This window comes from Nycticebus coucang, chromosome 7 (assembly GCF_027406575.1).
Source record: "Nycticebus coucang isolate mNycCou1 chromosome 7, mNycCou1.pri, whole genome shotgun sequence".
NCBI lineage: Eukaryota > Metazoa > Chordata > Mammalia > Primates > Lorisidae > Nycticebus > Nycticebus coucang.
Genome location: NC_069786.1, coordinates 82,039,743 through 82,062,023, shown reverse-complemented (window position 1 = coordinate 82,062,023; position 22,281 = coordinate 82,039,743). Strand labels below are relative to the sequence as shown.

The 22,281-nt window shown below is 38.0% G+C and overlaps 2 pseudogenes; one reads left to right on the top strand and one right to left on the bottom strand.

The window, feature by feature from the left end:
- Positions 1 to 3,418: 3,418 nt before the first annotated feature.
- LOC128589737 (GRIP and coiled-coil domain-containing protein 1-like) lies at positions 3,419 to 14,940 on the bottom strand (annotated as a pseudogene).
- A 5,827-nt stretch (positions 14,941 to 20,767) lies between these two features.
- On the top strand, positions 20,768 to 21,878 carry LOC128590562 (actin, cytoplasmic 2-like; annotated as a pseudogene).
- Positions 21,879 to 22,281: the final 403 nt, after the last annotated feature.

The window sequence follows — 22,281 nt, the reverse complement described above, 5'->3', positions numbered from 1 at the left end:
AATATTTTCTCCCAATCTCTGGCTCATGTTTTTACTAAATGTTTTCTTTGCAGCGAAGAAGCCTTTTACTTTCATAAAATCCCAATGTCTATTTTTTGTTGTTATTGTTGTTGCCTGTGCTTTTGGGGTCTATCCAAAAAATATATGTCTGGACTAATGTTATGGAGCTTTTGCCCTATGTTTTCCTCTAATAGTTTTGTCATTTCAGAACTTGTTTTAGTCTTTATTCCATTTTGAGTTGTCTTTTCTGAGGTGTGAGCAAGGGTCCATTTTCACAATTCTGTATGTAGATATTTAGTTTTCCCAATATCATTTATTGAAGAGGCTGCCCATTTTCCTTTTTGTATTCTTGGAACATGTGTTGAAAATCAATTGACTATAGATGTGTGAGCTTATTTCTGGGTCTCAGCCCTATTCCTTTGGTGGATGTGTCTATTTTTATGCCAGTACTATGCTGTTTTGAAAACTATAGCTGTGCAATGTATTTTGAAATATGATATTAGGATTAATAAACTGTGGTATATGTATACCATGGAATATTATACAGCCATAAAAATGATGGAGACTTTACCTCTTTATGTTCAGATGGATGGAGCCAGAAAATATTCTTCTTAGTAAAGTACCTTAAGAATGGGAAAAAAAAGTATCCAATATACTCAGTACTATTATGAAACCAATATATAATCACCCACCCTTTCATACGAAAGATAAAACACAACTATAGCCCAGGATGAAGAAGGGAAGGAAAGGGTGAGGGGAGGAGAGGGGCGAGAGTGGGTGGAGGGAGGGTAACGGGTGGGACCTCACCTATGGTGCATATTGCAACAGTACATGTCAAATCCATTAGGAGTAGGTATAAATGTCTTAACACAATAATTAGGTGAGTTGAAGACTATGTTAACCAGTTTGATGTAAGCATTCCATATTGTATATAAAATTAGCACATTGCACCCCATAAATGCATTAATGTATACAGTTATGATTTACTAAAAAAACTATTAAGAAAAAAAGAAATATGATATTATGATAGCTTCTGGTTGGTTCTTTTAGTTCAAAATTGCTTTGGCTATTTGAGTTCTTTTGTGGTGCTATACAAAAATTAAGAATTTTTTACTTTGGAATTTTGATAGAGATTATGTTAAATTTGTATTTTGCCTCGAGTGCTATGGATATTTTAACAATGTATGCTGTCCAATTCATGAACATAGGATATTTTTTCATTTATTTTTATCATTTTCAATTTCTTTTGTGAATGTTTTATAGTTTCCAAGTTGTTAACAGATATATAAAAAATGCTCAACAGCAAAATGATGTAGTAGTGCAAACACATTAAAACCACAATGAAATATTGCCTATCTGTTATATCGGCTATTATTAAAAATAAAAGCAAGTATTGGCGAGAATGTGAGGCACAGGGAACCCTTATATACCATTGGTGGTATTGTACATTCATATGGTCATTTTAGAAAACAGAACATAGTATTTTTTTTAAAAAATTACTATATGATAGAGAAATCCCACACCAGGATATACGACATATAACCCAAGGAATCGAAATCAGTGTACCAGAGAGAAGTCTGTACTCCCCTCTACAATGTAGCATTATTCATAGTAGCCAAGATACGAAAACAACCTAGATGTCCATAAAAGGATGAATGGATTTTAAAATATAGTACACTGTATATAAGCAATGAAATACCATGCCATTATAATTTTGTTTTCCATAAGACAGGAAATTCTGCAATTTGCAGTAGCATGGATGAGCGTGGGGACATTATATCAAATGAAATAAGCCAAGCACAGAAACACAAATACCATCTGATCTCACTTATATATTGAATCTAAAGATGTTGAACTCATACAAGTAGAACATAGAATAGTGGTTGCCAGAGACTGGGGGCAAGAAGGGAGGCGGGTAGGGAAAGAAGAGTCATTGTTTGTCAGTGGATACAAAGTTGCAGTTAGAAAGGAAAGCATGGTCTCCTCTTATATAGCAAGGTGACTATAGCTAATAAGAATAATAAGGTATTCGGTGTTTAAAAATAGGTTAAAAAGGGGGAATATTTTTTTTGATGTTCCATAGTTTATATTATCATCATTTAAACATGTCTTCTGTTCGATTTAACCTTGACACTGTAAATATTCCAGGTCACCTACCCCCTATTTAGAACATTTAATCAAATTTGGGCATACTTCAAACCTTATAAAACAGACCACTATGATAAAATAACAGAAAGATATATACTAGTACAGTTAGTGGCCAAGCGTTTGCCTTTAGGGTCTAAAAACCTCTATGAACAGTAAGGGCAGATGGAGAAAGAACAGAAACACTGACTGATACTATTTGAACCCAAGCTTTTTGACAACCTCCTTTCCAGACAGCCGGAATAAGAAGCTGACGCTCCTTAAAGAGCGAGTTAATCACTTATGCCAAGACCCAGAGGCAGAAAGACACCCAGACCAGGTTCAGCTGAATCTCCACCAAGAGCAAGAGCAACAAAATTTTGGAATCTTCCTCCTCTACTCTGTCACTACAAAAGCAGAAACAGCTGACAGCAAATCTCTGCACTAGTTCCTTATATCTGGGCAGGATCAGAGCTTACTGTTCAAATCCCTCTCTGTATGATGCTGGGATCTTATTTTCTAATAAAATTTCAATGTTGAGGAAAAGAGAGCAGTCATTCACTCATAGTCTCGAGCCAATCTTACGCACACAGGTTAAAGTAGGGTGAAGCAAAGGGTCTTTTTAACCCTCCTGGCCAAAAGCCGATCACCCAGGAAATCCTGAAGATCAAAGTGCTGCTCAGAGCCCTCTCTAGGATGGTCACTAGTGGTGTGTTTAGTTGAGATAGCATAGGTCATCCCCAGGCTCTAACTAGACCAAGCTTTCCAGTTCCAGAATGAACTCACTATTCCTTGGCCCTTTGGACTAGTAGATAATTTGTCACTACTTCAAACTTCCTGGTCCTTTTTCAGCCTGGCTTTGTTCCCTGAGAATTGGGGCAGCAAGGGACCAGATTGATTGTGATAAGATGGAGAAATTAGCCACTATTGTGCATGTTCAGAAATTGCCCAAACTCCCTTTGGAGTCACATTTTGGCCTTGCTCAGCGGTAGGACCATAATATTAAAACAAAAAAATTTTAGAAGATTCTTACCACTTCCTCAGCTTTTCCACCTCTAAGTCCTTACCTCTCTCCCCTCGTCCACTCACATACGCTCCACCCCAACACGCCATCCCAACTCTTTCAGTGTCTTTAAGGACTCAAAGGAGCATCCACGCCACACTGAAGACTCCTCCCAATTCAACACAGTGAAGAAACAAGTGAAAATCCAAGAGAACAGGCAGTAAACACCAGAGCCTGCCCCCTTCCCACATCAAAGAGGCACAGAAATGTCAAGAGTTAATGAAAATGGCATCATCTCTGGCCAGACAGCCACCAACTACCCCTGGTTGGCAGCCGCTTTATCACTTGTTTCTCCTCCGGACTGACGTATAGGACAGTCAGTACGGCTGTGAGAGTCTGCTGGCGGTCCAGGGAGTCAGGGAAGGCCAGGAAGCGGTAGAGGATGTTTTTGAGGTGCTCCAGGGGCTCCCTCCCTGCTCTGGTCCCCGACGTTCTTTTCAATGTGGCTCTGCAGGACCCCAACCTCCTCACGGTGCCGCTCACCCTCCTCCAGCAGCCGGTCCTGCAGCTGGTGCTCCTCCACCTCCAGCCTGGGCTTCTGCTGCTTCAGCGACGTGATTTCCACCTCCTTGCGGGGCAACTGCTCGTCATGAAGGAGGAAAGTGGGCTCATTGGCTCCAGCAAGATATAGTGCTTGTGTCTATAAAGCAGACATGAAGATGTGTCAGTTGGGTCTCCAGGAACCCCGCCACCCACAGGGCTTCTGCGTCCTGGCAGCCCGGAGGACAAGGCCATAGAACACAGTTGCCCCAGCTCCAAGTCCTCAGCAAGGACAGCCAGGGCGCTCCTCCGGCTTCAGTGTGCGGTCCTGCTGGTGGAGCTGCAGCAGCCAGGACTGCTCCTGCTTCCAGTTCTCAGCCCCCTGCCGGTGCTGGTGTGCCAGCTCTTTGCAGGACAGCCGCACGGAGATGTAGTTCTTCAACTCGGCAAGCTGTTCCCGGGCTGCCTCCAGCTCTTTTGCCAAGCTACCATCTTTGGTATTCTTACTCTTGAGAACAACCTGGGCCCTCATCTTGTACTTGGTATTAGAGTGCAGTAGCCTTCTCCTCATCGGCAGCCTCTGAGCTGGGCATTATCTCCAGATCACAGAGCTTCTTCACATCGGAGGTCACCTGGCTTTTTCTGGCTGCAACCTGCAACAGCCTCTTCAGCTGCTCTATCTCATCCTCAGGACACTGGAGACTGGACTCCAGGATATCCAGACTGGACTCCTCTCCATGGCTGTCTAGAGAGGAACAGCTGGAGGCTACTAGAGCCGACATCTTATTCTCCAGGCCCAGCTGCAGAACACTGCTATTTCAGCTTCTGGGTGGTCAGCTGGTCCTTCTGCTGGGCTTTCTCGTAAGTGCCCAGCAGCTCAGACACTTCAGATATTTGACACCTCTGCTCTTCCACCTGTGTTTGCTGACGGAATCGATCCTTTGCAAGGGCTGTCTTCCTCATTTCCTGCTGCAACAGAGCCTGGAAATGGCTCTTAACATGGCAGCTTCTTTCTGAAGTTCTTGCAGCCGGAGGTCTGTCTGATTCTTTTCATCTCAAACAGCCTGCAGCTCACCTTTCAGCTCCTCTACCTCAGGGGTCAGCTATTTGGTCCGTAATTCAAACCCTTCCATCTGTTCAGCTGCATCTGCCTGCCCTGAGAGGGCTTCTTGTGTCTCTTCAGACAAAGCTCCAGGTCTTGACACTGGGTCCTCTCCTCCTGCAGCAATTTCTGGAGCTCAGAAAGCATTAAGGCATGGTCACTCTGCTCTTGGGCCTTATCGTGCTGCTGTGTAATAAGTCAGGCTTTGGTTTCTGGTATCTACTCCTGCTGCCCCTTCAATTCCCCCTCCAGATGGCTCCTCTCCTTCTCTGCCTTTTTATTGGCATCCACTAAGTCCTGTTTCATTTTCTTCTTATCAGCCAAGTAAGAAGCCTCTGTGTGGGACTTCTGTGTGACTGTAGCCAAAAGAGCTGGTCAAAATAGCCAACTGAGTCTTCAGCTGGAACAGTCTTTTGTCCACCTCTGCCTGCAAATGGCCCATCCCCACTGCTACTGCTAACACCACCCTTTGACCACTGGCCTGTTCGGACATGGGAAGTGGTGGTCCATGGGCAGCTTTCTCATTCTCTATCCCAAAATCACCCTTGGTGCTGGTGAGACTGATTGCAGTATCCCAGCTGGTGAGTGCCAGTGCTGTCCTCACTGTGAGTGGAACCTGGTCATCCACAGAGTCAGGAAAGGGGAGGCCTGGAGACTGGAGATATATATCTCCACCTCCTTGTGGGGCAACTGCTTATCATGTACGAAGAAAGTGGGCTCATTGGCTCCAGCAAGATATAGTGCTTGTGTGTGTGTGTATATATATATATATATATATATATAGAGAGAGAGAGAGAGAGAGAGAGAGAGATACCTTAAGGTGACTAATAGGCTAGTACCCTGTTTTCCCGAAAATAAGACCTACTTACAGGAAAGATAAGACGTCCCCTGAAAATAAGACCTAGCGCATCTTTGGGAGCATACTTAAAATAAGATACTGTCTTATTTTCGGGGAAATGGGGTAGAGTATAAGGCCTTTAGCAAGATAATTAAGGCTAAATGATGTCATCAGAGCAGAGCACTAACCTGATAGGATTGGTGTTCTTACAAGGAGAGCAAGAGACACTAGCTTTCTGTCTTCACATGCATACAGAGAAGGCCATGTGAGGTCATATCAAGAAGGTGGCCAGGAAAAAGCCTTTGCAAGCCAGGAAAAAGCCTCAAAAAAAAAAAAAAAAAGAAAAAATTCAACGCTGTATCACCTTACTTTTGGACTTTCAGCTTCCATAACTGTGAGAAAACAAGTATCTGGTATTTAACAAAGCCAACTAGTCTATGGAGAGAAGGGGAGAGAAGAAAGCAGTTTAAATCAAGCAGGTATCTTTTAATAAATATTCTGCTTTCTATTCTGATGGTACAATGCAGTTCCTGCATCTGTGAATTCCACATAGCTGGCTTTAATTCTGGGAGAAGGCTCTGCACATGTGGCTCAAGCGTCTAAGGTGCCAAACACATACACCTGAGATGGCAGGTTCTAATCCAGCCTGGGCTGCCAAACAACAATGATGGCTGCAACCAAAAAACAACCAGGCATTGTGGCGGGCGCCTGTACTCCCAGCTACTTGGGAGGCAGAGGCAGGAGAATTACTTGAGCCCAGGAGTTGGAGGTTGCTGTGAGCTGTGATGCTACGGCACTCTACCCAGGGGGACAGCTTGAGGCTCTGTCTCAAAAAAATAAATAAGTAAATTCTGGGAGGAATGGGAGAAGAGACCTAGGAGTTCTCCGGAGAAGAGTGTGAAGCGCACATAATATGACTGCATGGGCTGCCCTCTGCTGTGTTTTTCACTAAAATTGCTTCTTTTCTTCTTAGGCTGTGATCTTCTGGAAGGCAAAAAATAAAATAAATAAATGTATGCAAAAAGCATCATATTTGGAAACAGAGTACATTCATACTGAGTAAACTTTACTTTTATTGGCTCCTTTTCTGTACAAGAATAGAGCACCACATCAGAGAGGGGCGAGTTTACTTCCTAGAGTTTTGCGTTCTACAAAGGAAGAAAGCATTTCAAACATATAAGTCTGGTAGAGATGAAATTGGATCAAATGTAGAAAAGAGGACCACTCGTTTGCTTCCTGGTCCCTGATTACATCTAGAGTGCAGGAAACTTACTTCTTCCAGGGAAGCCACCTGCACATCACAGGCTAGGACTTGGGCTGCTTAGAAGAATGAAATAGCTAGGAGGAAATATTAATGAGAAGATTGGAAAAGAGGATCTGTTTGCGGAAACATTTTCCAGATTAGAGATAAAATATGAGGTAGTCAACTGCACAGGTCTTTCCTCAGACGTCCTTTTTAAGGGAGATTAAATCAAGGTAACAAACAGTTTATACAATTTAGAGGTATTTCATTAAAGGTCATGAGGATGCAAAGCCAATCATAAAGACTAAAAGGATTTCATAGGAAAGGTTTAGATAATCCATATTTAAGGTAATCATGTATTTGTGTATGTTGATAATGTATGAGCTTATCAAATAAAACTTCATCAAATAATTCTCTGAATCTTTTCGTGGATCTTTTCAACACTGTGCTATAGTTGAAGTTCTCTGGCAGATGGTGAGGAGGCAGAGCGTTGACAGAAGGGGGCATGTTTTCCATTTTGAAAACTATTGTGTATGTACATAGCCAAGTAATTTGCCTCCATCGAGGGCCAGAACTGCAAGGAAATAAGTCATTTTTAAATCATTAAGTCAAATTTTCTTACTAGAATAAAATTACTAACACAAATCACTGACAGAGAATGAAACAGCATGAACCAAAGCTCTTTATAAAACTTGTAAATGGCATGTTTTATTCATTTGTGTACATACTCCCACAAATTGGTCTTTTCAAAAGGGCTTTATTTTCTCAATATTTTTTGTAGCCATTTTACATTTTTTTTTTTTATTTAGAGTGTACTACTGTGTAGGTAAGTTTTTTTTTTTTTTTTTTACTTTCCTTTTACTGATTCCCTGGCTTTTACAAAATGCCATACAAATCACAAAATGTCTCTATAATAAAAGAATTCCAAGAATTTAAATGTTCTTCAATCTGAATTTCACTTTTAGCTTCTTCTGTGAGATTGTAGGGGAGTAAAACATATCACACAGTGGTACAGATATCAGTTTTCTCCCACTCAGTGACTTTTTGTGTGTTCGTCTATAATTTATTTATAGAATTTTATTCCAGCATAGAAATGATTCATCTGTTCTTTTAGCAGTAGGAGAAGATAATAAAATGAACGGATTGAGATTATTTCCAAAAATATCAACCTTAAAATGTTGTGTAGGAAACTATAGCAGAGAAAATGCTGTTCATTTGATGCTAATTTATCTAATTCTCCATAAATTTGCTTATTTTTCACAGTCATCTCACATTTTATATTGACTCACTTTGAATGAATATATCTTTCCAAAACATTTCTGAAGAAAGCACTGTTCTTAAAAGGATAAGTCAATGGCTATGTTTAGTGAGTTTAAAATAAACAAAATACACAAGTTTTAATAATATATAAATGTAATATAAATTTCCTTTTTAAATTATTGGCTTCATGTTTCAGGCTAATTATTTCATTAAAATAAAACTTCTGGATCACTCAAGATAGGGTCAGAATCTAATTTATGAAAAGGCAATGCCTCACAAATTTTTGCTTATTCTGCAATGTTAACTTAATAATACATTTTATTTCTTTACAAGACACATTTTTTTCAATAAAAAGGAAAGATGATATAGTATGGATATTTATTGATAGTAGAGGGGCATTGGAACTCTGTTAATTAGAAGAGTTGAGCATTTTCATTATGGACTGCTGCCAGGATAACTTAATACAAGTGCTGTCAGAAAGTATCCAGATAATTTTGATACAATTTTTCACATTACACAGCTGCATACTTTCCAGATTCATATTTTATATTACATATTACTCATATTGCAAATTATATGTACTCCCTGTTTTTTTTCATATGTTATTTCATTGTTTATTATATAGAAAACAATTTTGTCAATGAAGTAATTTTTGGAATATGCAAAAACTTCTTATAATTCTTTTGCAATAAAATTTAAAAGCTCATATTTTTATACTACATACATCCTCTATGTTTTGAAATTCTTTGACTACTTGAAATATATTGTTATCCATGTATGGAAATTGACAGAAAAAAATCACCATATTTAGAATATTTTCAGCAAGAAAACGTGAAATTCATTATACAATAATATAAGAATTAAAGTTTTTAAAACAGCCAGTTAATTAATAGAACATTTCAAAATATATTTTCACTTATCACTAGGAAGATTAAACATATATTTGAAAAATGAAATGAATGAACCTATTGGAATATTGACACCCATGCTGTTTGAGATAAAAGATAAAGTAATGCCTGTTCAGTATGAAAACACATGAAAGACAAAAGTCCTTTGAGTGAATCATCAAGTAAATCATTGGAACAATAAAAAAAGAACTGTAAGTTAAAGATAAATTACATCAAGTTATATAACTTATTATCTGAAGCTAGATACAGTGATTTACTTTCAGTAAATAATTGATATGAAAAACTCATGCACACTCTTTTCTTGATGAAATATACATGCATATATACACGTCTCTTTTTCTCTTTCTCATTTTAAAATATGACTCTAATTCTCAGAGATGTCCTAAGTGGAAAGCAATTATTTTTGTACAAAGACTTTAACCATCACTTTGAATTATTTTATATGTATAAACTTATTTTAAATATATTCTGCACTTGTTTATCTCAATTTATGTTCCACAAATCATCCGTCCTTATTCCTTTTAGTCCAAACGTGATAAACAAAATTCTTCAACAAGTAGGGAGTTGAAAATGTCTTCATCATGTCTTTCTTGAGGGCTCCCACTTCAGGTAGATTAGGCATCATTATCATTTATGACAAGAATATAGCAGTGAATGTGAGATTCCTATAGATGCAGCAACAGTTGGTAAAGATATATAATTTGCTCTTTTGTAGTTATAATTTGCTCATTTCATCATTTCTGCCCTGATGAAATGGTCCAACTAATTTATGAATAGGCAGTTTGCCACGCAGACAGATGGCTCTGAATGCAGCCCAGAGACCATGTATAGGCCAAAAATGTTGGAATTGACAGGATTTTCAGGCATAAAAAAATCAAATGTCTGTCAGTCTCTTAAGATGTGTCATCACTAATCCACTATTTATTGGACTATGTTCTAATGCAATTTTTTCCATTCCCATGAGGAGTGATTATAACATGAAGCATTTTAATGGAAAAATAAAAGTTGGGCTTACAGTTCCAAATTATAAGGCAATATTTATATTCAAAAGGTGACATTTAAACAAAAATTTAATATAATTCTATTCCATGCTTCTTACACTATTGGGCCAAAGCTGACAATACCACAAAAATTATTAGACTTATTACCTTAAAGAAAGAAATAATAGCCTCTATAATTATAAATTCTGATAAATATCTAGCTTTATGAAAATAAACACTGCATTAGATTTCTTTTTAGTAATAGTACTTTTGACATATAATAAATCTTAATTATACTCTGAGAACAATTTCTTTTTCCTTAATTATTTGAAACATAGATTAGGGAAGGTAAACGTCAAAGAATTAATAACTCTATCTTCTAATTTCAATCTTCAATGAAAGCTTAAGCAGAGCTATCAGACATTGGCACTATTGCCAAAATAGTATTTCCAGTAAGTCATATTTCTTTAAATATCTTTGTTACTGGTACATATGAATGCTGGCCAAATTTATCATGTTGTTAATTATGTATGGGGTACAATGTATACTACTCAGTGATGGGTACAACCAAAGTCCAGAATTTACTTGTATATAAATATAAATATAATGGAATTCAATTTGTGTCACTTAAATCTATTATTTTTTTAATGATTAAAGAAATAATATTGAATGAAAATGCTTTTAAAATTCAAAACAATTGGCATTTTTTATTAAATGCCAACATTGTATGAAATGTTTCTTTTGTTGTGGGCTAAGAAGCATAAATTAAAAGTTCTTATACCTTTGAAAAATAACCTTTTTTGCCTATATATTGTTGAGTTGAATAAATAGTAATGGCAAAAAGAAAGTAGACCACAGGAGCTGTGGCATGCATGAAGTCTAAAAAATAAAAGTAAATGTAAAAAGTAATAAAAGAGGACCATGTTGATTTTTAAAAATCTCTGTTATGATGATTGGCATGGCTAATAATATGAGATGCAAGATCTTTATTGTAAAGAGTTTCTTTAAAAACTTTCGTTATGGATATTCTAGTGAATTTAGAAGAAATGATGGTTTATGGTTTAGAGGATAAGCCACTCCGCTGGCTACAACACCTGGCTATTTTTTTTAAAGATGGGGTCTCTCTCTGGCTCAGGGTGGTCTCGGACTCCTAACCTCAGGCAATCCACCCACCTTAGCCTCCCAAAGTGCTGCGATTAGATTACAGGCTTGAGTCACCATGCCAGGCCACCATTTGTCCAAATTTAACATACTTTCATGATAAAAACTCTCAACACATTAGGTATGGGAGGAATGTATTGATACTTCAACACAATAAAGGCCATCTATAATAAGCCCACAGCTTGACAGTGACAAATCAGAGCCCTTTCTTTTAAAATCCGAAAAGAGACAAAGATGCTCATTCTTGTCACTTCTTCAACACAGTATTAGAAGTTTTTGAGGAGTAAAAAGGCAAGAGAAAGAAAGGAAATTCACTCAAATATAAAAGAAAGAAGTTAAACATTTGCTATTTGCTGATGACATATCCTATTTATAGAAATCCCTATTTTACACACACACTCAGACAAATGTTAGAATTGACTACAAAATTCAGCAAAGTTGCAGAATACAAAATCAACATATAAAATCAGCTGTGAATAACAAAATTAATGTAAAACAAATCAAGAGAATAATCTCATTTACAACAGATACAAAAACTACTCAGGAATGAATTTTACCAAAGAGGCAAAAAACTTGTACAATGAAAATGATAAGACATTAATGAAAGAATTTGAAGAAGAAACAAATGTATGTAAAGATACCTCATGCTCATGAACTGGAAGAGTTATATATTGTTAAAATGTCCATTCTACCCAAAACTATACCATCCAAATTCCAATGTCATTTTTCATGGATATAGAAAGTAAAACAAATATTCCAGTGAAAAATGGCAAAAGCTGGGCGGTGCTTGTGGCTCAGTGAGTAGGGCGCCGGTCCCATATGCCAGAGGTGGCGGGTTCAAACCCAGCCCCGGCCAAAAACCACAAAAAAAAAAAAATGGCAAAAGTAGGGCTGAGTACATTGGATACTTTTTCTTCCATTCATGAGATACTTTACTAAGAAGAATATGTTCCAATGTACTCAGCCCTACTATGAAACTAATTTATGGCTTTCATATGAAAGCTATAACCCAGTTATAACCTAAGAATATGGGGAAGGGGGAGAGGGAGGGGAGGGAGGAGGGAGAATGGGCGGAGGGAGGGTGATTGGTGGGATTACACCTGCAGTGCATCTTACAAGGGTACATGTGAAACTAAGTAAATGTAGAATATAATTGTCTTAACACAATAACTAAGAAAATGCCAGGAAGGCTATGTTAACCAGTGTGATGAAAATGTGTCAAACTGTTTATAAAACCAGTGTATGATGTCCCATGATCACATTAATGTACACAGCTATGATTTAATATTAATAAAAATAAATAAATAAATAAATAAAAAGAAAAAATGGCAAAAGACACAAACAGACATTTCAGAAAAGGAGAATTACAAATGGCTGTCAATATCATTTGTAACCTCAATATCATTATGGAGATACAAATTAAAAACAGTGAGATATCATCTCACACCTGTCAGAAAGGTTATTATCAAAGGATGAAAGATGACAAGTGTTGGTGAGGATGGAGAGAAAAGGGAGCTCTGTACACTGTTGGTGCAAATGAAAATTACAATTATATGAAGTATATCCATTCTGAAAGGCAGTATGGAGGGTTCTCAAAAATCTAAAAATGGAATTACCACATGATCCAGCAACATCACTTCTGGGTGAAACATTTAAAGTCAGTATGTCCAATATATGTCTGCACACCCATGTTCATTTTAGTACTCATAACAATAGCCAAGTTGTTGGCTTGTTTAAACAATCTTTTGTGCTAAGGCATTAGCTTATCAGAAAATCAATGTTGGGACATGTGCTTAGGCAGTTTTATTTTCCAAATAGCCTCAATTCACATCATTTCAATCATTCTGTTTGGACGGATATTACAGACTGCACAGATGTTTGTCTTCATTCTCAAGAGAATACTCCAGAAAATGGGAATATTTTCTGGAAATACAGAAGCTGGATTTTGGCCATATTTCTCCTTCACAATGTTTTATAAATGTATTTCCTAGAGAAAGGTAAAATTTCCTCAGTGTGAAGTGCAGTATTATATTAAGGAACGGGAACAAATTTGCTCAATGTGAAGTCCAGTTGTGCTTTAAGGAAGTTAAGTTCATTCACAACATTATATATATTTGATTCTCTAATACGTCATATTTTTATTTGTTTCCAATGGTGCACACTAGTAAATAGAATTATGACTAAATTTTATATGTTAACCTTATATCTTACCACCTTGCTAAATTCACTTATTAGTTCTAACATATTCCTTCTAAACATGTTGCTATATTTTCAGATAGGTGCCATCCGTAAATACAGCTTTATTCACAGACAGCTTTATTTCTCCATTTCTGATATGTACATCTGGTTCAGTTTATTTTTGAAATATCACCAGCCATTGTTTTTTTAAATATATATTGTGCTCAATTTCTTCTTTTCTCATTCTGGGATCCCAACCACACTTATGTAGATCACTTCTTATTGTAACACAGCTTTTGGATAATCTAAGTATGAGTTTTTCTGACCTTTTCTCTTTAATTTTCAATTTAAGTAATTTCTACTAATTTGTATCGATTATATTCAAGTTCACTGATCCTTGCTCAGCTCTGTTTTCTACTTAAGTGTTCACTAAAGACTTTATCTCTATTACTGTTTTTCATTTGCAGTGTTTCTATTAGTTGTTTTTGTAATGTTTTTACATCTTTATTTATATTCCACTTTTGTTTACGCATGCTGCCACTAGAAACTTGAACATGTTAATCTTAATTGTTTTAATTCTCTGAAACTTTTTTTATGTGTGTTTATGTTTTCTGTTTATTATACTTATACCAGCTGGATATTCATGCCTACATAACATCTCATTTGAGTCACTTCTGAACTTTATAAAAAGTCAACAATTATACATGGTGCTGAATGGTTTTCCAAAGTGGTAGCAACAATTTATACTCTCTGCCCAATCTCCTCCAGCCTGACCCTTGGGAAGCCTGTGGGGATTTACCCTCATCCCCTGCAGCATCCCCAGGGAGGCTCCGGGAATCTCGAAGGTGGGGTGTGTTTTGGCTGCCTTGGAGTGGAGGGAGGTGGCTTTTCTAAGGTGGTGGCTGGGAAGGGAGTCACTTGGGGGGTGGGGCCTCTCTGCCTTGCTGTCTGGGGCCCCTGGGAGTGGGCATGCATCCTGGGTTGGGTGGCAGTGAGTAACCCACCAGTGGGGTGTGTAAGACCTGTCTCCCTCAGGGATCTCTAGGGTTGGAAAAGGAGCTTTGACAGGGACCCAGGTTCTCAGGCAAAGAATTCAGCTCTGTTCAAGTTTTATTGGACCCCTTTCAGCCTGGGGCTCCTACCTCTTGGCTCAGTCCAGTAGCTCTTAGGGAAGGAGGGAGGGAGGATGAGCAGAAGGAAAGGGCTAGAGGCAGATCATGGGCCCTCACTGACTCGCTGGAACTAGTCCAAGGGTCACCAGTCCAGGCCCCTCCCAGCCATCCTTGGCCAGTGGCTATGTGGCTGACGCGTGCCCGTTGACCAGCTGCCCCGCCACGCGGCTCCAGGGTAGTCAGTGGGGGTTGCCACACACCCTCCAGCTGCCCAGTTCTTGAGCTGTGGACATTCATGGGACTCTGCTGCCTCTTCCTCGCTGGAGTCTGACTCTTCTACGCCACTGTGCATGTCCTTCTCCACCTAGCCCTTCTTTGCGAAGCTGAAGAGCCTGAGCAGGATCAGAACACGTGCAGTAGCTGCAGCAGCTTCTAGAGCGCATTGAAGAAGTAGCAGCTGAACAAGGGGCTCCACTCCCTAATGGAGTCATAGTATGCAGAGGATCTGGGTAGGGAAGCGCATGAGGCGAGTATAGAAGACCAAGGAGAAGATGATGAAGAGGACGGTGCACGCTGTCCGGAAGTGCGTGTACTTGAACATCTTACAGGCGGTCAGCGGGGAGTCTGCGGAATCACGTAGCAGCAGCGTGGGAAAGCCGATGGCAGCAGGTTGCGCTGTAGTGAAGGTAAACAGGGAGATGGTCACAAAGCGATGCACCACCTGCTCCTTCAAATCCTTTCACCTGATATCAAAGGGCAGTGTGATTAGCAGGGAGATGTAGAAACTCAGCGCCAGGGGATACCACCAGTACAAGGCCGGCTTCATGGTCTGATTTGGGAAACTGTCCCAGAACACTGTTAGTGTCCACAACCATACGTGGAATATCTAAGTCGGACGCTATTGCTTGCTTTATTTATATTTTGGCATTGTATTTTATTTTTTCTTACTTCTTTGTAGAGCTTATATTATTGGATTGAAAGTAAGATATTTGTGTAGTACAAAAGGAAGGTAAAAGATATTACTGAAAATTTTCACTTCTTTATTTAAAGCCTTATTACGGGGGCTTGAGCCAATTTAGTATAGAGTCAAGCATGAGGTGTTTTTTTTCCTCCTAGTTATTGTTAACTATTTTTTTCTCATATTTATTGTTGCTATGGTTACACTCAATGTACCACAGACTGCAGGCTCCTTTACTGCTATCTTGTGCTTATGGTGGAGGCTAAGTTGCTGGGAAACTTTCCAATGTCTGTTCCCCTCAGCTGTAGATCTCCCTTTTGTGCATACACCTGAGAAAATGTTCATTTTTGTACTCTTTACCCTCCTCCACCATTTTGTATTTTTGTATTTTACCACTCCGTGCTATGGTTTTGTGGCTGTATTGGTTCAGTCCTGTTTTGGAAGCTGAGATGTGGCTAGGTCTCAGGGTTGAGGCAATCTCGGTAATCCTGTTTCTGCAGTAGACAATCTTTAATTATTTGGGCCAAGAGATTTTTCTGTGCCTGAAATAGAGGCAGAGGGGTCTTTTTGTTTGGTTTATGTCTTCTTAGATGCAGGGAGCCTTCACCTACTGACCTGAAGAGATACATTTTGTTTGTGCTCTTCTCAGTAGTTTAAAGATTTTCTTCCATCAGAAAATTGGAGGAGTAGGGAGAGATCCAGGCAGGCTTTAATGACTTTCCCATAGTGGAGGCTGATACATTTTTCCAAACCTGCATCATAATCGAGGTCTTCTGCAGTCTCTTATCCTGCCTCCAACATTTCATGTAAACACTGTGAAATTCAGTGGTGAAGTATCTGCAAGTGGGTATAAATTGACATATAATAGATAAATACATTTAAAATCAATTTGAAAACTATAATACAATTGGAAAATGGGCAAAAATATAAAAATCTTCCTCAGGAAAAAAATGATCTCTACAAAAGCCTGTGAATATGGGTTTAATTCATTAGTCAAGGTGAAAGTAACAGTTTGGACTACAATGGAAATAGTACTATATACCTGCCAGAATGGCTAAAATTAGGTTAATGTTATTAGATTATTCATCAATAGACTCGTACAAAAACACTCCTAGAAGCTTTATCTATGTCATATATATTGGAAATGAAATAATTTTCAGCCTAAGATTGAAGATAAAATAGAGTATAATATAATTTATTACTAAACATGAATCACATGATACTCAGCGAAAGCAATCTACGATGTTTGAAGTCAGAATAGTGGTTAATTTTGGTTTATAACAGAATGAAAGGCATAAATATAACTTCTGTGGGGTTGGTATTTTTCTAAATCTCGTGTGTTCATACATATGTATATTATTTTTAAATATTCCTCAAGCTATAAACACAAGATTAGTACACTTGGAGGTTGTGCTTCAATAAAATTTTGTAAAACACTGAATAAACATTTTATAAAACATTTAATAAACATTATTTTTCAAAATAGCACAAAGTATAAATATAGAAACTCGGAGAACATGTGGTGAGTGAATAGAAAAAGATGAAGTGGGCATTTGCCGAATTGTTAAATACTTTTGAAAATGACTAACGAAAAAAGTGGAATGAATGCAAGAAATATCAGAGGGGCCAATAACAAATTTGAAATAGAAGGGATGGGGATATAAAGGTTAACAAGAGAGAATGAAATATATATAATATTGCTTTTTAAATAGGTTTCATAAATATAGTTGAAGTAGTCAAAAAAGTTGAAATTGTTAAAAACAATTTCACTATACAAGAATATATATTTTTAAAAGTCCTTAAAAGAAACCCTAATATATTTTAATTGTACTTTCTGGTAAAAGAAAAAAAATTACAAGGACATGATTTTGAAATATGTCCTAAAATTAAATTATTTGGCTTTACATATTGAAATGACATTTTTCTTATGAGAAAATATCCAAAATACTCAAAACTGAGAAATAATCAGCACATTATCCCATTTAAGAATTTCCAAGATAATCAGATAGCTATGCAGATATAAATATAAATTCTCATACTAAAGGAAACAGTTTCGTTTTAGCTCTCTCGTAGGAATCACTATCTCTAGAAACTGGTGTAGTAATATCTACTAGATTATAAACGGAAGAAAGCATAACTCAGGGTTTAGTGTTTTATGTCCAGTAAAAATGTTCTTAAAGCATTGACAGATGGACAGGTCGATCATACATTCCTGTCAAGGTTTTAAAAATGTCATTCTCACATATTGCTAGAGGAAGTGAAATTTGGTCCAAACAAAATAGAAATGAATTTGGCATTATTTATTAGAATTACCAAATACTTATGCTCCTTGACTTTGACTAATTCCAAAGCCTACCTATGGCCGATATTAAATTACTCAACTTAATTTATATTTAAAACCATTGGAATAACACAGAAGTTATAATAGCTCACATACTAGCATGTTAAAATTTTATGCAATCAGGAACCAGCAATTGTGGGCAAAATACTCTAGTATGGATGAACATATCAAACTGCAGAGAAATAAGTTATTAAATACAACACTCATACACTCTAGAACAGTGGTTCTCAACCTTTGTAATGCCACAGTGTATTTTTATTGTTAAAAAGGGATCACAACCCACAAGTTGAGAACCCCTGCACCTAGAACTTTTGGTTTGGTTCATTTTGTTTTGTAAATGTTTAGTCTTCAATCTTCCTGGTTTTGTCCATTTATCTTTATCTTAGTAATTGAGCAACTTTAATTCTTTCTTATTCTCCTTTCTATGGTTCCAGTTCTACCTGAAGTTTAATAGGTAAAGTTCTTAATTTATTGCTTCTTAATTGAAATTTAAGAAATATTTTAAATTGGACTAATTTTTTTTATTCCTACTTTTATATTAGCACTCTAGTTAAGTTGAATGATTTTCGAGCAATTTCCTCTTAATGTTACTTATTTTGTCTTGTTGGTATCCATGTGCAATGCTGCAGTACACAAGGTTTTATAAGACATATATTACATTATAATGAAAATAATTCCAGTCTTAAATGTGTGAAATTATATATGTATAATATTAATTTTACCAATTTTCCACCAAATAATCATAAACATGAGATGGGCCAAATAAATTTTATTACCTCCAAACAAAGGAACATCAAGCAACTTATACAAAACAAATCAAAACAAAACAAAACACTTGCACAAAAAGAAATAAACATATGTGAGCTATCTTTTTAATTGAAAGCAAATTGAAGAATATTATGTAAATCATGCCACTCTTAATATGTCAAATGAAAAATTATATATGGTGGCCAAATTCTCCAAAAAAGACACAGGACAAAGTAATTGTAGTAATAATGGGGAATGTGGCCTAAGAAATGTTTTTTTCATTATTATATACTTGTTTCATTATAATCTAAACAATAAAAGTATATTACTAAACAAAAATCAAAAGAAGAATAAAATAAGCTCTAATATTAGCATTAATAATTTCTTGATGAAGGGACTTTGAAACTTTAGGCTTTATTTTTTTGAGATTTTTACTGTTCTGTGTTTTTATAATATGAAATATTTTGGTAAATTCCATCTTAAAAGAAATAAAGTCAATATTAATCAGTGTGGGTCTTAAAGGACTTCCAAATTTGGAATCCCATCTTAGACTGAGGTAGTTCTATGTATATATACATTCTTATGATGCATAAGCGTATTAATACTTTGGGAAGTGGATGCAATATCTATGAATAAATTGCTACCCTCATCACTTCTTGTATTCCCATGTGTCAGCTCTCTGCTTTCGAATATTATTTCAGGATAGAGAAGTTTTTAATATTTCAATTAAAGAGTCAAGTCCTGCTTTTCTCTCTCACTGTTTAATTTTTTCCTGATTTGTCTAACTTTCAAAACTTAGTTTTTAATTAAAAAGCAAGAAGCTATCACAAACGAAAGTTGAGATATGTTTCTGGGCAATGTATCGCTTCTCTTTAAATCACTCTATTTATATGGGTACTGCTGTCTGCACTAACATTTATATTGATTAATTCCCAAAAGAATACTCAAACAAATGGCAGGAAGAAATAAGGCAACTGGTTTCTGGTTATTTTTATCTATATTCGCAATAATTTGAAAATTCTACTTAATCAGGAAAAGCGAACTTTCTCAATTTGAAGTCCAATTTCCCAAAAGGAAGTCAGGTAAGTTAATGGTACAATTCAAAAAGTGACATAAAAATGTTGAAGGTCAACCAAGTAGATAATAGTACATTAACTTACATGGTTTAATAGTGGTTTTATACTTTAGTAGTTAATTTTACTGCAATGAATACTGACTTTTTTGTGTGCTGCTTTTGAATCGTTTAATTTCTTCAATTATGCTATTCAAATTCTTATATTCAAATTGTGTTGAAAATAGAAACAAGATTGATTACCACCAGTGTATAGTGTCTTCCTGTTTGAATGTGAATTCTGAGGACATGATTTAAAATTTATGTGAAATCTCTAGGCCAATTTAACATTGTTTAGATAATTAAATTCTCAATAGCATTAATATCAAAAGCCCCTGAGCTTGTGTGTTTTAGATGCTAAATAGAATGTCATAAATTCTTTTACTATATGCCTACCTACAAAGTGCCACTACCATTAAGAGTAATTCTGTCTGTTGGCATCATTTTCTAATGACTTTGCAAACTCCTTTGGCAAAATCATCATTGAATGGTCAATTAACTAAAGTTCCTATAGCTCTAAACATAAATATATTCTCAAGAATACAACAGAGGCTCCTGTTCTCTGAATGAGAATAATTCCTGAGCTATTGATAAGTACTCTTGGGCACTCATCAGTTAGTTTACTATTCCACATAATGTGTTGGTTGAAATTTTTATCAATGTCTGGTACTTGTGAGCCCTTCTCCTCTGCTTCTATGGGTATCAGTGTGTAAGGGAGATAGACCTCACTCATTTTCAATAGCACAGAACTGGCACTAATTGAAATTTCTCTTTCATTTTAAGACATGCATTAGCAAAAATCACATATATCCAATCAATGTCCCATTCTTCTATCATATTATAGATATGATATGTTATAATATAATCATGTTTAATGATGCTTTCTAATAATGATTCTATTATAGGATATAACATATATAAATGTATATATTTGTATATATAAACAAATGAATAATGAAGAATGCTAATGATCCTACTTCCAAATCAGCAGTGTGGAAATCCTCTTGTCTATGGAGTTTCTCTGTCTTATTTAGGCTATTCCCTTAATTGAAGTTTGCTCACTCTTTTTTTCTTTTTCATAAAGATAAAAATGTGGGTCCCACTCCTGGCTGCTGCCTCGTGCCCAAGTTCTCCGACCATTTCTTTGTGCCACCGATCGCGATGGAAGAGGAAATTGCTTTGCTGGTTATTGATAATGGCTCCAACCTGTGCAAAGCTAGCTTTGCAGGGGATGATGCCCCCTGAACCATGTTCCCCTCCATCGTCGGGTGCCCCCGGCACCAGGGTTTGATGGTGGGCCTGGACCAGAAGGACTCGTTAGTGGGCGACGAGGCCCAGAGCATGCGTGGCGTCCTGACCCTGAAGTACCCCATTGAGCACAGCATAGTCACCAACTGGGACGACATAGAGAAAATCTGGCACCACACCTTCTACAACAGCTGAGCGTGGCCCCAGAGGAGCACTGGGTGCTGCTGACAGAGGCCCCCTTGAACCCCAAGGCCAACAGAGAGAAGATGACCCAGCTCATTTTTGAGACCTTCAACGCCCTGGCCATGTACGTGGCCATCTGGGCGGTGCTGTCCACGTCTGGACAGACCACTGGCATCCTCATGGACTCTGGAGACGGGGTCACCCACACGGTGCCCATCTATGAGGAGCATGTGCTCCCCCACACCATCCTGCATCTGGAGCTGGCTGGCCGGGACCTGACGGGCTACCTCCTTAAGACCCTTACGGAGTGGCTACAGCTTCACCTCCACAGCCGAGGCGAGATCGTGCAGGACATCCAGGAGAAGCTGTGCTACGTGGCCTTGGACTTGGAGCAGGAGATGGCTACTGCTGCGTCCTCCTCACTGGAGAACCGCTACGAGCTGCCCGTCGGCCAGGTGATCACTGTTGGCAGAGAGCTGTTTCGTGTCCAGAGGTGCTCTTCCAGCCCTCCCTCCTGGGTGTGGGATCCTGCAGCATCCACCAGATGACCTTCCACTCCATCGCAAGTGTGACCAGGACATCCGCACGGACCTGTAGGCCAACACTGTGCTGTCTGGCAGCTCCACCACGCACCCCGGCATTGCCGACAGGGTGCAGAAGGAAGTCACAGCCCTGGTGAAGATCAAGATCATTGCTCCCCCCACCCCACCCCCAGCGCAAGTGCTTGGTGTGGATAGGCGGCTCCATCCTGGCCTCGCTGTCCACCTTCCAGCAGATGTGGATCAGTGAGCAGGAGTACAACGAGTCCAGGCCCTCCGTGGTCCACCTCAAGTTCTTCTGAACCCACAGCCAGCAGCACGAGTTGGTTCCAAAGAACAGATTTGCTCTGGCGAATGCACACCTCGTGCTAGCCTGCAAAACTGGAAGATGCCTTTGAAAAGAAATTTCCCTGAAGTTTGCATCTGGTATCAGCACTGGAGTGTAGAACTTGTTGCTGATGTTGACCTTGTTTTCAAGTTTACTGTTCCCTTGATAGGTTTAACGTCCTGTACATGTCTTTGATTTGAACCCCTGAGACCTGTGGCTCAGTCACCTCTGGCTGAGGGGAGAGAACGTTCTGGTGCAAGAGAAATCTGTGGCCAGCAGCCTCTCCCCTGAGAGGAGACGCTGACCGTTCCAGGATCTCCGGGGCCTGGTGAGATATCTGACTACCTGTTTTCACTTCTGTCTTGCTGGTTTAACAG